Source organism: Eurosta solidaginis, chromosome 1 (assembly GCF_040869045.1).
Source record: "Eurosta solidaginis isolate ZX-2024a chromosome 1, ASM4086904v1, whole genome shotgun sequence".
Lineage (NCBI taxonomy): Eukaryota > Metazoa > Arthropoda > Insecta > Diptera > Tephritidae > Eurosta > Eurosta solidaginis.
In genome coordinates, this window is record NC_090319.1 from 32,285,664 (window position 1) to 32,301,432 (window position 15,769).

Genomic DNA, 15,769 nt, shown 5'->3' on the forward strand with positions numbered 1-15,769 from the left:
GTATGACAAAATGTCAAAATGACATGGAAACAAACAAATAGCATCTCAAAATGTAAACGTCACTTAGAACTTACATAGAAAATCAAAATTCAACATACTTCTAAGTCAAGTTAAGTGTTGCCAAGTTTTGAGTAATCAGTAACATGCACTGTTCATTTAACAGAACTGTAAGTGACAGTTCTCAAGTCAAGTCAAGTCTATGCTACCCTTCAAAAAACGCGAGTACTCCATAAATAGTGTAAGGAATACTCCTTTAGGAGTATAGGAGTATTCCAAAGCTAATCTGTATTCATACAAAAAATGTGCTCCAATTAACATTGCGATGTCCTAGGAGAGGATTAGGTGATCCCACTCTCGCTTTGTTTGTGAGTATTCCATAGAGTACATACGTGAGAGTACTTTCCAAAGTACTTTCACTGTAGTACTCCATGGAGCACCCACAAAGGATTATATGCCAAAGTACTAAAGAGGAATTGTGTCGGAAAGAATTATCAGAGGAATTTAATTGAAAATGAAAGTAAATGAAGAGGGATAATACAACTTTTATATTTTATACTACGAATAATCTTATGTTATTTAGCATTTGCGTGAATAATGAAACTAATATTTCTCTTTACTATAGTATGTATGTTAGCGCGACGCAGGCCAAATAGTAAAGCAAGAATACACTTGTTGCACAAGCTGGTAAACAAAATTCCATAACGAAACATAACACCACGAAAATAACTAAGAATGCAGCAAGCGGTGAGAAATGCATCGTCAACATTTCAACCAAGTCATAACATCACGAAAATAAGCAGAAATGCAGCAAGCGGTGGGAAGCGCATCGTCAGCGAATTCACAAAGCGGCAACAGCAGCGCAGTCGGTAGAGCGGCGACAAAATAAGTTAGTTGTAAGAAAATAATATTTGTTAAAGTTAGTTCTAATTCTGACATTGAGTAATAAAGGAGCCATAGCTCCCAATAAAACATTTTTTTTCAACTAAATAACCTTTAGTAATTTAACTGGCGCCCGAGCAGGGACCAGCGCGAGTGTCGGAAAGTAGTAGTGCCTGAAAATCAAAAAGTAAGGCCACGCGAGTGACGTATAAAAAAAAAAAAAAAACGTTAAAAGTGCCTGAAAAATAACAAGTAAGGCCACGCGTCTACAGCGGCACCGGGAAGTGGAATAAGCAGTACGACCGAGGTACCCAAGTACCAGGAGGGAAAAGGACGAACACCGACGCGGCGAAAACCCCACATCCAGCGTTGGACATGATACTAGCGTAAGATTAAATAGTAATAAGTAAATAATTGAAAACAAAAATAATAATAACAATTGAAAAAAAGAGAAAAAGAAATTATTATGAAAAGTAGATCTAATTGCGCTTTGTGAAAGAAAAGAAAAATTAAAAGAGAAATTATCATACAAATCCATAAAATCAAATATAAAATTTACACAGAAATCATTGCGAGAAAGTAAATTGAGTTGCGCTTGTGAAACAAAAAAGAGAAGGAAATTATTGTGATAAGTAAATTTAATTGCTTTTTGTGAAAGAAAAATTAACTAGAAATTAGGAAAGAAATCCATAAAATCTGAAGAAAATATTATACAGAAATCATTGTGAAAAGTAAACTGAGTTGTGCCTTGTGAAATAAAAGAAGAACTAAAAGAAATTAGCAATCAAACAAATAAAAAAAAAAAAAAAAAATCTTTAGGAAAATGCCAGAATCTGCGGAGGAACTCGTTGATCAATTGAACCAACTTAGGTAGGAATACGGAAATACCCGTCAGGGAAACCCTCCCGTCGGTAATACGACGGCAGTAGAATCAGCAGCTATAGCAGCGTTAGATAGAATGAATAGGACTTCCCCTAATGATTTGCCACCAGACCATAGTGTTACATTAAATGCGCAAAATATAAACGATCTAGATAGGGTACCAGATATGGTAAAATGTCTGAGAGAATTCTCAGGACGACCAGGTGAATTTAGCTCCTGGAGAAAAAGTGTCGACAGAATACTAAAAGCATATGAATCTTTGAAAGACACACCTAAATATTTCGCCATACTACATACAATCAGACACAAAATTGTGGGCGATGCCGACACGGCTCTCGAATCCTATAGTACTCCACTAGATTGGATGCATATTAGAAAGTGCCTTATGATGCACTATTCCGACAAGAGAGATATTGGTACTTTAGAATACCAAATGACCACACTGGCCCAGCGCCACGATGATATCTCTACCTTCTATCAGAAGGTCTATCAACATCTTTCACTAATCCTTGACAAAATTTCCTGTCTCGACTTGGGCGAAGAGTCCATCAGAGCCATGACAAACTCCTACAGAGAGAAAGCTCTGGATACGTTTATTCGCGGGCTTAATGGGGACCTACCCCGTCTCCTCAGTATCCGTGAACCAACCACCCTGCCACAGGCATTGCACCTGTGTCAAAAACTTGATAACATGTCCTTCCGAATGAACCACGCGAACACTGTGAATAGATCAATTATCAATGGACCGACACGACTACCACGAAACACCACAAATTATAACAATAACAGACCCTTCTATCCCGAGCTGACTTATTCCTTAGCACCAAAACCTAGTTTTGCACCGAGGTTGCAACAGTTTAATCGACAACCAAATAGGTACCCAAATAATCCATTCATTCCACAGACAAATCGTCCTAGCAACTACAATTACCCCGGATATGAACAAGGATTCCGCACGGGATACTACGGCCAAACCAATTATCCCCAGTATAACCCAAATTTCCGTTCGAACCCAACAGGATACAACAATCAAAATAATTACTCCAATAATAACAGAAATAATCTACCACCAAAACCACCAGTACCAATGGATGTAGACCAGTCCATACATTCCAGGCAGGTCAACTATCAAAACCGGCCGCAGAATAACCAAAACAACTTCGCGCAGAAGCGTCCCCTTTCTACCCAACATCCTCACGCACCAAATAAAATGCAAAGAACTTTTTACGCCAATACGGACTACACTAAACCGGATGAATACTACGATCAGGTAGATCCTCACCAAATCTACGAGGATAATCCCATCCTAACTAATTATGGAAATGAAAATCAACCAGACCACATACCAAAAAGTAACCTCAATTTAATCACAAACAATAATCCAGCCCTGAACGGGCAGGATTGCACCGAACTAGATACTATTCATTTTTTAGACTAACTCCATCTTCACTCCCCTATTACGAGTTCATTGCTAGGAGCGGAGATGGACTAGACTTTCTAATAGATACCTGCTCGAATAAAAATTACATACAATCCTCGAGGATAAGAAATCCAATTCCTAATGAGCATACTTTTAAAGTTAACTCTGTCGCAGGAGACATAGAGATCACTCACCACACGTACGTGGATATTTTCGGACACGGCGTAGGCAAAATTAAATTTTTAATTTTACCAACATTAAACTCCTTTCACGACACGCTCAAACAACTGCAAGCAACAATCCACACTGATAAAAATATGATGACAATTTTTGAAAATATAGTTATCCCTCTAAAATAAAGGGTGTCACAAGAAGTGAATAATGTAGGAATAAAAATACCACATCTTTCTGCCGAAATTCAATCAAAAATTAATGGCATAATTGGGAAATGTCCCAATCTGTTCTCGGATCCCGACGAAAAACTAACATATAGTACTTTAGTAAAGGGTGAAATCCGCACTACCAGCGACACACCCGTATATTCCAAGCCTTACCCTTATCCAATGGCGCTTAAAGAGGAAATAGAAAGGCAAATAGAGGAACTTCTAGATAACGGGATAATAATCACCCTATAACTCACCAGTCTGGATAGTCGACAAAAAGTTGGACGCCTCTGGTAAAAAGAAATACCGGATGGTGATCGACTATCGAAAGCTCAATTCAATTACAATCCCCGATAAGTACCCTATACCAGAAATAAATGAGGTTCTTGCAAACCTCGGAAATAATTCACTATTTACCGTTGTTGATCTTAAAAGCGGATTTCATCAGATTCCACTTCGTGAGTCCGATATCGAGAAAACGGCATTTTCCGTAAACAACGGAAAGTACGAATTTCTCCGATTGCCATTTGGGCTTAAGAATGCCCCTTCCACATTTCAACGGCCACTATCATTTGGAAATATTTCCAAAAACGCATCAAGGAAGCAATTCATTACCCTAGATCAGGAAGCATTAAATGCATTCGACAAAATAAAAAACACCCTTACTTCACCGGACATCGTTCTGTCCCATCCGAATTTTGAAAAGGACTTCGAACTGACCACGGACGCATCCGACTTCGCAATAGGCGCCGTACTATCACAAAATAAAAAACCCGTAACATACATATCCAGAACCCTCAACAAAACTGAAGAATCTTATGCAACCAATGAGAAGGAGATGCTGGCCATTATATGGTCCTTAAGCTCCTTAAGGAACTACTTGTACGGGTCAAGAAAAGTAAATATATTTACCGACCACCAACCGCTTACATACGCTTTAAGTACAAGGAATACGAATAGCAAAATGAAACGATGGAAAGCAATCCTGGAGGAATATAATTACGAACTGAAGTATAAACCAGGGTACTCCAACTTGGTCGCAGACGCCTTATCAATGATACCTCCCCAAATAAATTCCCTCACTCCCACAATCCACAGTGACGAGAGCTCAAGCCATAACCTCATACCATGTACAGAGGCCCCAATAAACGTTTTTAAAAATCAAATATTTTTCAAGCAAGACGAAACATCTTCATATCAATTTAAAATAATATTTCCAACAATCCATCGTCACATAATTACAGAACCCCAATATGACAATCAAATTCTCACTACGCACCTAAAACGATACCTTAACCCCTCCGTCATCAACGGAATCAACACAGATGAAAGGATAATGGGCATGATCCAAAACATCTATCCACTACATTTTAGTAACTATAAGATACGCTATACCCAAAAATTAGTTGACGACATCACCAACGAACAGGACCAGGAAAACACCATTTTAGACATCCATAAACGCGCACACAGAAATGCAGTTGAAAACAAAGTACAAATTCTGGAAAAAAGCTATTTCCCAGGAATGCTCAGCAAAATAAAAAGAATTGTAACTAATTGCACAACTTGCAAAGAAAACAAATACGAACGCCATCCCAACCAACCCAAAATTGGCGAGACGCCATTACCCACATATCCCGGACACACGGTCCACATAGACATTTTTTTAACAGAAGGTAAAGTAATTATGACTGCCCTGGACAAATTTACGAAATACGCACAAACAAGGAAGCTTGCAAGCAGGGCAATAGTAAACGTTAGAGGTCCTTTAAGAGACTTGATTTTCTATTTCGGAGTGCCAAAACTGATTGTAATCGACAACGAACCTTCATTGAATTCTTGTTCAATTAAATTTATGATGACGGACGAGTTGGGAATAAAAGTTTTTACAACACCACCATACAAAAGCCAGGCAAACGGGCAAGTAGAAAGGTTCCATTCTACTCTGGTGGAAATAATGCGTTGCCTCAAAGAGAATGGAGGACACAGGAACTTTGACGAGCTCCTAGAAAGAGCTGTGTCGGAATACAATCATACTATCCATTCTGTGACTAAAAAGAGGCCAGTAGATTTATATTTCGGTAGAAACGTTACGTTTACTCCAGAAGATATAGAAAGAAGTAGGCAAAGTAACTTAGAGAAACTGGCACTTAAGCAGAGAAAGGACATAGAATACCACAACAGAAAGAAACATAACGTAAAATCATATTTACCAGGTCAAATCATTTACGTCAAGAAAAACAGGAGGTTAGGGACTAAATTAAGTAAGCCATATACTAAGGAAATAGTTAAGGAGGATCGAAATAGTACAGTAATTACCGAAAAGGGACAAATAGTACACAAAAGTAGGATACGCAACTAATTAAACGATGTGTAAATCAGGTTATTATTAACAAACTAACAATAAAAAAGATAAATGAAATTACAAATATTACAAACAATATTACCAAGGAATTGCAAAATGACAAAATCAGGGAAATAGAAGCATATTTGAAACTGAAATACAAATTAGAAATTTTAAAGGAAGAAACCATAAATATAGCATATGCTATTCATTGGGCGAAAGCCAATATAGTAAACTCATATATTATGTCAAGTGAAGAAGTAGACATTGCCAAACAGATTTTCGAAAAAGATAATATTCCGTTTATAAATTTGGATGAAGCTTTAGAATTTTCACAAATTAAAATAGCAACAAATGGCAAAATTATCATTTATATCATAAGTCTACCCACGGTAGAAGAACAAACTTGTAAAACAATAGACATTAGAGCAATAAAGAAAAACAATAAGATTAATAAAATAAATTTCGAATCAATACTTACCTGTGAAAGAAACCTTTATGGCATACAAAAAGAATGTAAACAATACAACTCAATTCAAATATGTTCAAAAAATAATTTGTTAGATTTAAGTAGGGACTATTGTATAAGTAATCTCCTAAACAGCCGCTTGCCGAACTGCACAGTGACCAACAGTCAACACATACCGGAAGTTTAAGCACTCTCAACAGACATCCTATTTTTGAACGACTTTAAAGGAGAAATCGTAATAAACGAAGAAACTACATCCCTTAACGGCACATTTATAATACACTACAACAACGCTACAATTATAATCAACGGGAAAAAATTTTCCAATACAGAAAAGCGCACAAGCAAGCCCCTACCCGCTGTATTTCAACCATTTTCAGAATCAAATACAACCGAAGAAATATTGTCCCTAAAAATGCTAAAGCAGATAAACATAAATAACACGAAACTAATAGAATACACAAAATCCGCAAATCATTTCAACTATGCCACTAATATCAGTATCGCACTGGTAGCTATAATCATTATTATATCCATTACAAGGTCAAGATTACCTCTCAAAAAGGTTAACCAGCAGCAGCCCATCGAACTGACAGAGGCTGCAATAGAGGGGCTAAATCAAATATTTCAAAATCCCAGCACCTCAAACGCGGACGTTTGAATTTCAGGGGGGGAGCTGTTAGCACGACGCACGCCAAATAGTAAAGCAAGAAGACACTTGTTGCACAAGCTGGTAAACAAAATTCCATAACGAAACATAACACCACGAAAATAACTAAGAATGCAGCAAGCGGTGAGAAATGCATCGTCAACATTTCAACCAAGTCATAACATCACGAAAATAAGCAGAAATGCAGCAAGCGGTGGGAAGCGCATCGTCAGCGAATTAACAAAGCGGCAACAGCAGCGCAGTCGGTAGAGCGGCGACAAAATAAGTTAGTTGTAAGAAAATAATATTTGTAAAAGTTAGTTCTAATTCTGACATTGAGTAATAAAGGAGCCATAGCTCCCAATAAAACATTTTTTTTCAACTAAATAACCTTTAGTAATTTAACTTGTATACATAAAAGCAGTGCGCGGTTGCATTTTATCTGAGTTGCCAAAGTCAAATTTTATTATCAGTTATTTGTATGCAATATTTTACTTTTGGCAACTCTGTTCGATCGTCATCGTGTCGTGATCACGGCCGTTAAAAAACGAGCAATGATCGGCTGATGGTGGTCCGCAAACGCATTGCAAAGGAATATTGTTAGAGTACTCCAACATGAAGAAAATGGAACACGTAATCCAACAATTTTTGCAGGGTAAGTATCAGTAATGGAGCCTTTAGCATAGACTTGACTTGGCTTGCCAACTGTCACTTACAGCTCTGTTAAATTAACATTGCATGTTACTGATTACTCAAAACTTAACTTGACTTAGAAGTCTGTTGAATTTTAATTTTCTATGTAAGTTCTAAGTGACGTTTACATTTTGAGATGCCATGTGTTTGTTTCCATTTCATTTTGACATTTTGTCATACAAATTGAGATTTATTAAAAATAAATTTCAACGCTGATTATGATGCCAGATTTTATGCGCCAAGTGGAGTATAATCGTGGCTAAGTTGCCAAGTTTACGCCAAGTCAAGTCAAGTCTATGCTAAGTATCAGTAATGGGGGCTTTAGTCAAGTTAAGTGTTGCTTATACTGTTTTCACACAGAAACTTGCTCGATTAGTATGAAGGATGAGACAGACAATCATGGCGGAACGATACAAGGTGGGAGCATGGTGACATACCTACAAACAAAAAAATTCCATGTACTTGTAAATTCGATGGACAAATGTCAAAATCGTACTGCGCCGGTAGTTGATGTATCAAATCAAATAAAAAAGGTTATAATCAGCTGTTCGATGCGGCCACCTTGTATCGTTCCGCCATGCAGACAATGACATTTGCTTTGAAAACTAAGAAACGGAAACGGAAGCGGAACGCTGCCAACAGAGTTGCATTGCGCTTTTGACTTCATTAGGCATTCGATTAGCTACTAATGAAATAATAATAAATTCGAATTTTGTAGGGAAGATTGAGCTCAATAAGCGTCTTAATGTAGAAAATTTCCTTTATTATTCAATAAGCCGTCTGTGTGAAATTAGTATAACACTGTTTTCACACAGAACCTTAATGATCTCATTTCACCTGCTAATGAAATCGTAAATTTTTTGCTTTCACACAGAAGTAACTGCTCGATTAGTATGAAGGATGAGACAGACAATCATGGCGGAACGATACAAGGTGGGAGCATGGTGACATACCTACAAACAAACAAAATTCCATGTACTTGTAAATTCGATGAACAAATGTCATAATCGAACTGCGCCGGTAGTTGATGTATCAAATCAAATAAAAAAGGTTATAATCAGCTGTTCGATGCGGCCACCTTGTATCGTTCCGTCATGCAGACAATGACATTTGCTTTGACAAATGGCATTTTTAAGCACTGAACACACCAAAAACTAAGAAGCGGAAACGGAAGCGGAACGCTGCGAACAGAGTTGCATTGTGCTTTGACTTCATTAGGCATTCGATTAGCTACTAATGAAATAATAATTGATTCGAGTTTTGTAGGGAAGATTGAGCTCAATAAGCGTCTTATACTGTTTTCACACAGAAATTTAATGATCTCATTTCACCTGCTAATGAAATCGTAAATTTTTTGCTTTCACACAGAAGTAACTACTCGATTAGTATGAAGGATGAGACAGACAATCACGGCGGAACGATAAAAGGTGGGAGCATGGTGACATGCCTACAAAAAAAAAATTCCATGTACTTGTAAATTCGATGGACAAATGTCAAAATCGTACTGCGCCAGTAGTTGATGTTTCAAATCAAATAAAAAAGGTTATAATCAGCTGTTCGATGCGGCCACCTTGTATCGTTCCGCCATGCAGACAATGACATTTGCTTTGACAAATGACACTGAACACACCAAAAACTAAGAAGCGGAAACGGAAGTGGAACGCTGCCAACAGAGTTGCATTGTGCTTTTGACTTCATTAGGCATTCGATTAGCTACTAATGAAATAATAATAGATTCGAATTTTGTAGGGAAGATTGAGCTCAATAAGCGTCTTAATGTAGAAAATTGCCTTTATTATTCAATAAGCCGTCTGTGTGAAAATAGTATTAATGTAGAAAACTGCCTTTACTATTCAATAAGCCGTCTGTGTGAAAATAGTATAAGGTTTGAGTAATTAGTAACATGCAATGTTCATTTAACAGAACTGTAAGTGACAGTTCTCAAATTAAGTCAAGTCTATGCTAAGTATCAGTAATGGAGCCTATAGTGTTATGGTATGGCACCATTAATCGATTACATTGATTTCCATAAGGTAGGTTCGATCAGCTGTTTTATATGGTTATGACTATATATGGTTATAAGTCACCATTAATTCGCCCTTATATTAGGTTGGCTTGTTAGTCAACTTCTGCAAAACTGGGCCCAAGACTGTTTATTCAAGATTGCAACACAATGTGAAAATTAAATTTAAAAAAAAAAAAAGCATTTGCTTCAAATAGATTTAGCTTTAGTTTTAAAGTTTTTTTTTCATACGATTCTCTGAAGAAACAACGTTCGCTTATTTTTTATTTACGCGACACAATGGAAACCTTAATTAACATTTTGTTAGCAATTGTTTTGTTTGCTTTTCTGTTCAATAAATAAAGGAATTACTGATAAACACCACATGACAACAGCCAGATTTTATTTAACTTTTTTAATAAACAAAATATTTTGGTGCAGAGTAGGACCGTTACCGTGTGCCATAGGTCTACACTCAGAGAAAAAATGGTTATAAAACGAACGAAACAAGTTCGAAATGAAGAACATTCGTTGACATAAGTGTGTTAAGTACGTTTTTTCTTAAAGGGCCAATTAATGACGACTTATAACCATAAAACCATAACCAGATAAAACAGCTGATTGAACCTACCTTATGGAAATCAATGTATTCAAATGTGAACAAAGGTATGTTATTGCTGTAGAGATGAGCCAACCATATAAGTTAAGTTCCATTGAGACTTGAGCGAGATACGGATAGAAATTTAACATGCAAATGCAACAACAACGTTGTGATCCTGATATTTATCTGGTTCAATTTCTGATCCGTATAGCAGTTCTGTTCGTTTCGTTTTCTGTAGTAGATTTTTTGACAGCTAACCACTTTTGAGTTGGTAGCACTCATGGCTCAACTATATGGTTGGCTCATCACTACAGCAATAACATACCTTTGTTCACATTGCCAAAATTAGCGTGTTGGTGTTAGACGAATGGAATGGAATAAAAACATAAAACTTAGCAGCATTTGTAAGTAGTAAGAAAATGTTGTAAATTCGTTGGTTTCTTTTTAAGTTTGCCATCTCCTTCTGACAATCCCTACTCCAGTGAAATAAAAAAAAATAAAATCAGCTGGTGAGATGAGCCAACCATATAGTTGAGCCATTGTAGCACTGAACTAAATACGTGTACATTTGTGTATACATAGAAGATCTCGCCATATTTAAAAGCAAAATCTCTGAAAGAGTAAACAACTTGAAAATGATGTAAGGAAAATAAATAGTTTGCTTACGTGCGGAACTATTTAAATGTTAATAATTCTATCAGTATCTTAAAATTTTGTGTACGTTTCTTCTTATTTTCTACAAAACAGATGTTTTATATTAGTGCTGCTAGCTCTCATAAAGTTGATCCAGATCGTTCCAATGAGATTTGAGCCAGAGCCAGAGCTCGATAAACCAATGGAACGGCCCTATAGTTGAGCCATGAGTGCTACTAACTCAAAAGTGGTTAGCTGTCAAAAAGCGACTACAGAAAACGAAACGAACAGAACTGCTATACGGATCAGAAATTGAACCAGATAAATATCAGGATCACAACGTTGTTCTTGCATTTGCATGTTAAATTTCTATCCGTATCTCGCTCAAGTCTCAATGGAACGTAACTACTGTTACGAATATTAGCAAAACTAAGGGGTGCTGTTATCTCTAAGCCGATGCTAAGCAGTGACGTGAATTCACATCAATAATTCAATCATTATGTACCCTGCAAAAACGCTCCACGTCATTTTACTAGTCATTTTATGGCCATTGTGACTTTCTGCAGCGGTTATATTCATAGTCACGTTTGCATGGGCGTGATGAACTTTTGTGACCAAATTTTCCGTTTCGTTCCTATTAATGTGATCGTGCATTCCGCTCCCACTTATAGGATGTGAGCATAGCACTGTGCTGCTCACACACGTCACAATGCTCGTCAAATGGCGGTCATTTTTACGTCATTTCACTCTACATTTTCGAGCCATTTAACAATTAATTTTACTGCGGTTTTACCATTTATATAACCGCCATATAACGTGAATTTTACCTGCTGATTTACTTTACCTGGAGCAGCCATATGAATAAAATATAAACCAAAAAAATTGAATTTTCAATATTTATTATTTTAATATTTAATATTTATTATTTTATATTAATCCAGTTCATATAAAACACAATTTTGCACAATTTTTCATTCCAAATCGTCACCTCTGTCAAAAATTCGTGTGGCTGTGTGCGTTTTTGGTCACACGATTTTTGCAGGGTATCTACATAAATCAAACAATAATTGCGTCTACACATATGTACCATGTATGTATACGAGCAGCGGAGAGTCAATGCACAAACACATGCATATATCTTATCTGAGTTGTCACAAGAGAGGGCAATAATTTGTGCAAGTATTACTCAAATGGGAAATTATACATCTGTAGTTGTAGCTGAGAAATTTATAACTAAGTAAAATTCTGGAAGCGCCTAGAAGATGCCACGAAGAAATCACAGAGTATAAAAGCATCAGCGGTAGAGGCCATTGTAAATTTTATCAAGTAGCGCAACTAACAGCTGATCGGTGAAAATTCGCACATTCACACGCACAGTTCTCGACTCAGTTTCAAAACAAAACTTTAGATTATTTAATTTAAATTTTAAAGTGAGATAATCCTTACAAATTTATGTATACAGAATATATATGGGGTTTTTGTTGTTATTACAACAATAGTTTTATTTATATTAAAGCCTTTATCATTTTTTTTTTAACTTTGAAAAATCTCCGAACACCATTCCTTCATTATATGACATTCGACTGCCTAGTCCACTGCCTTCCACTCTATTCGCAACATAACCTCTACTTAAGCTGTCAAACTATATAGTAAACAATGGTAGAGGCGCTATGGCAAGTTTCGATTCAGACGCTATCTAGCCAGCAATAGCAGTATTATTTTGATAGTAGAATTTCATTTGAGCTATCAATTAGTTTGGTTATTAAGCAAGCTATTCGTTGCAAAGTATAAGTGTTATTGTGAAGTACTTTAATAAAGGCAATTTTTCCATTATTCAATATTGGAGTTATTTATTCAACAGTTTAGTGATTCGAACTCAGCAGAAGATTTCAAACAAGGGAAATTGCAAGTAAATTCGTTACAATACCATAGCCAACCAATTGGTTTTTGGTTTCTCGCCATATCCAAAACCTAAAAATATTTGTGTTGGTGAATTTAATAATTTTTTGTATATTTTATTCATTGTTTTGGATATGTTATAACCAAGAGACTTATTTTTTGTGGACTATGTTTGTAATTTTTTGCGTCTTCTTAATTTTTATGAAATTTTCACGATTTTTAGGTTAAGGCACCATTAATCGATCACATTGGAGATGGTTATGGATATGGGTATGGTTACGACTATGGCCTTAGGGTTAAAGCCGGAGTCATTGGTGCCGTATGTCGTATCGCTGTATCCGTATCCCTAACGTAATCAGCTGTTTATCGTTACGACGGTAAACCAAAACCCAATTGGTTGGCTACGATACGGTTACGACCTTAGCGGAACCAATAATCGATTGCATTGATTCTCATAAAGCCGGAGTCATTGGTGCCGTATGTCGTATCGCTGTATCCGTATCCATAACGTAATCAGCTGTTTATCGTTACGACGGTAAACCAAAACCCAATTGGTGGCTACGATACGGTTACGAGCTTAGCGGCACCAATAATCGATTGCATTGATTCTCATAAGATTGGTCGAATCAGCTGTTATAAGGTTACCGATACGGTTACCGATAAAGCACCAATGTCTCCAGCTTAAGGTTGGTCGAATCAGCTGTTATAAGATTACCGATACGGTTACCGATTAAGCAACACTCCAGCTAAAGGAAGTTTAATTCGCCCTTAACTCGTGACTAGTGATAGAACTTTTAGAAAAAGCTTCGATACCGGTACTCGTATAAAATACTCGGATCAAAGTATCGAGTAGAAGGTATGGAGTATACACGATCCAAGTGAGTACACGAAAGTGAAGAAACTTTTTTTAAAATGAGATCGTATGTTTTTTTAAATTTAATAGAAAGCAAATAAGAGTTTTTGAGTAGTAGTGCAGGTAGTAGTGCAGTTTAGGGGCCCCACCCTAAAGTTGGGCCAAGATTTTCGAGTGAGGTATTAAAAGACGCGTATTAATCTCGAGAACAATAATCCGAAGGCGGAAAAGAAAAACTTTATCTCTGTCCGGAGATATATGCAGTTGAAGTTGGCGATCTTAATGTGGTTGTTGTTGTGTATGTACCCACAAAAAAAATTGCGCATCACCGTGGCGGTACCGGCCGAAGGCCGCCAACGCAGAAAGGTGTTCTGCGCAAAAATACTATGGATCCCACCCCCGGTTTCGGAGGGTCCCGCGGGTCTTTTTTCGGTTTTTCGTTAATATCTTTTGGGTAATAGTCTAGTTGAGGGGTCGACTGCTAATACGCTACCAAAAATATCGAGAGAGGTGTCAAACGCTTCCCAAGGCAGTCGGTTCTATGTACCGGAGCGACTCGGGATTTTTCCCGACCAAGGACTGTCATTTCAGTGTGACCCCATCTAATTTGTTTCGTCCCTCCCACAAATTGTCATCCTCCCAGCAGCTCCTTGCAGCAGGACTGCTCCATATTCTCTTACTCCGGGAAGGCATCGAATCCAATCCGGGTCCGTCTCCTGACCCCGGTCCTGAGAAATGGTTTTGCTGCATCTGCCGGAAAAGAATCTTTTTAGGACGGTCATACTCTGTTCAGTGTGTCTCGTGCAAGGGATGGTTGCATTGGACAGGTTGTTCTGGGCTTGATCCCAAAACCCGACGTCCACGTAACTTTTATAAATCTTTAGTGGCTCCTTGCTGTTCACGCCCAAGGACGTCCCGTAGTCTACGTCTAAGCGCCCCCCCCCCCCCCCCCCCCCCCCCCACTACCTTCCAACAGTCCCGCTGCTCAGCAAGCCACAACAAGTACCCGCTGCTGCTCGCGCCCCACGGCGCCAACAACTCAAACAGCTGCTACCACTCATAATCACAATCTTCGTTGTAGAGTCGGAAGCAATGCTGAGCAGCAGCCCCTGCCCCCGTCTTCTCCCCCCCTCTTTTCCGGCAGCAATCGTGTAGGTCAGGGAAACAGACTCTTAGTCCCTACCTCCGTTTGCACCGTTTGCCAGCACAGAATATATATGTTTGCGACATCCGCCCAATGCAGCTCCTGCCTTGGGTGGTGCCACTTCCCTAGATGTTCTGGTCTCCGCGACGGCAACCCCCCCGACGGGTTTCATCGCGCCATGTTGCCAGGCCGCAAACCCAAATCATCCGGGTACCCCAATGCTTGCCCAAGGGCGCCCAGTCCCAGGGCCACAACAGCAATTGCGTTCTGGCCTTCCCCAACCCAGGCGTAGTCACCCGTCACTTACCCCCAGAGTGGCGACGTCTCCCCTTATGCACTTCAGAATTCTGCAGTTAAACTGTAATGGACTAACTGGGAAGATTAGGGAGATAGTTGATTTCATGAAGCGGCACAACATCCGCATTGCTGCGATTCAAGAGACTAAACTCACAGCAAGATCTGCATTGCAGACCTGCTCTGGGTATAACGTCCACAGGAAAGACCGCGAAAGCGGAAATGGAGGCGTTTATTATACACCACTCTGTGCAATATTGTATATTTGATCCTGGCATCGACTGCAGGGACAATGTCTTAGAACGTCAAGGCCTATCTGTACGGTCAGGCGATGCAAACCTAGAAATCATCAACATCTACATCCCTCCTGCCACCTGTTGCCCCAGTGGATACCGCCCTAATATCAGGGCCTTACTCACTGGCAACAATCGCATTATCTTAGGCGATTTCAATGACCATCATGATCTATGGCATTCAAACTTGCGGGCGGACAGTAGGGGTGAGATGTTGGCGGATCAAATAGAAGAAACGACGTTCTGCACAATAAACGGAGACGCCCCCACACGTATGGTAGGAAGCTGTCACAGCTCGCCAGATATCTCAATCATGAGCGCAGAACTCGTA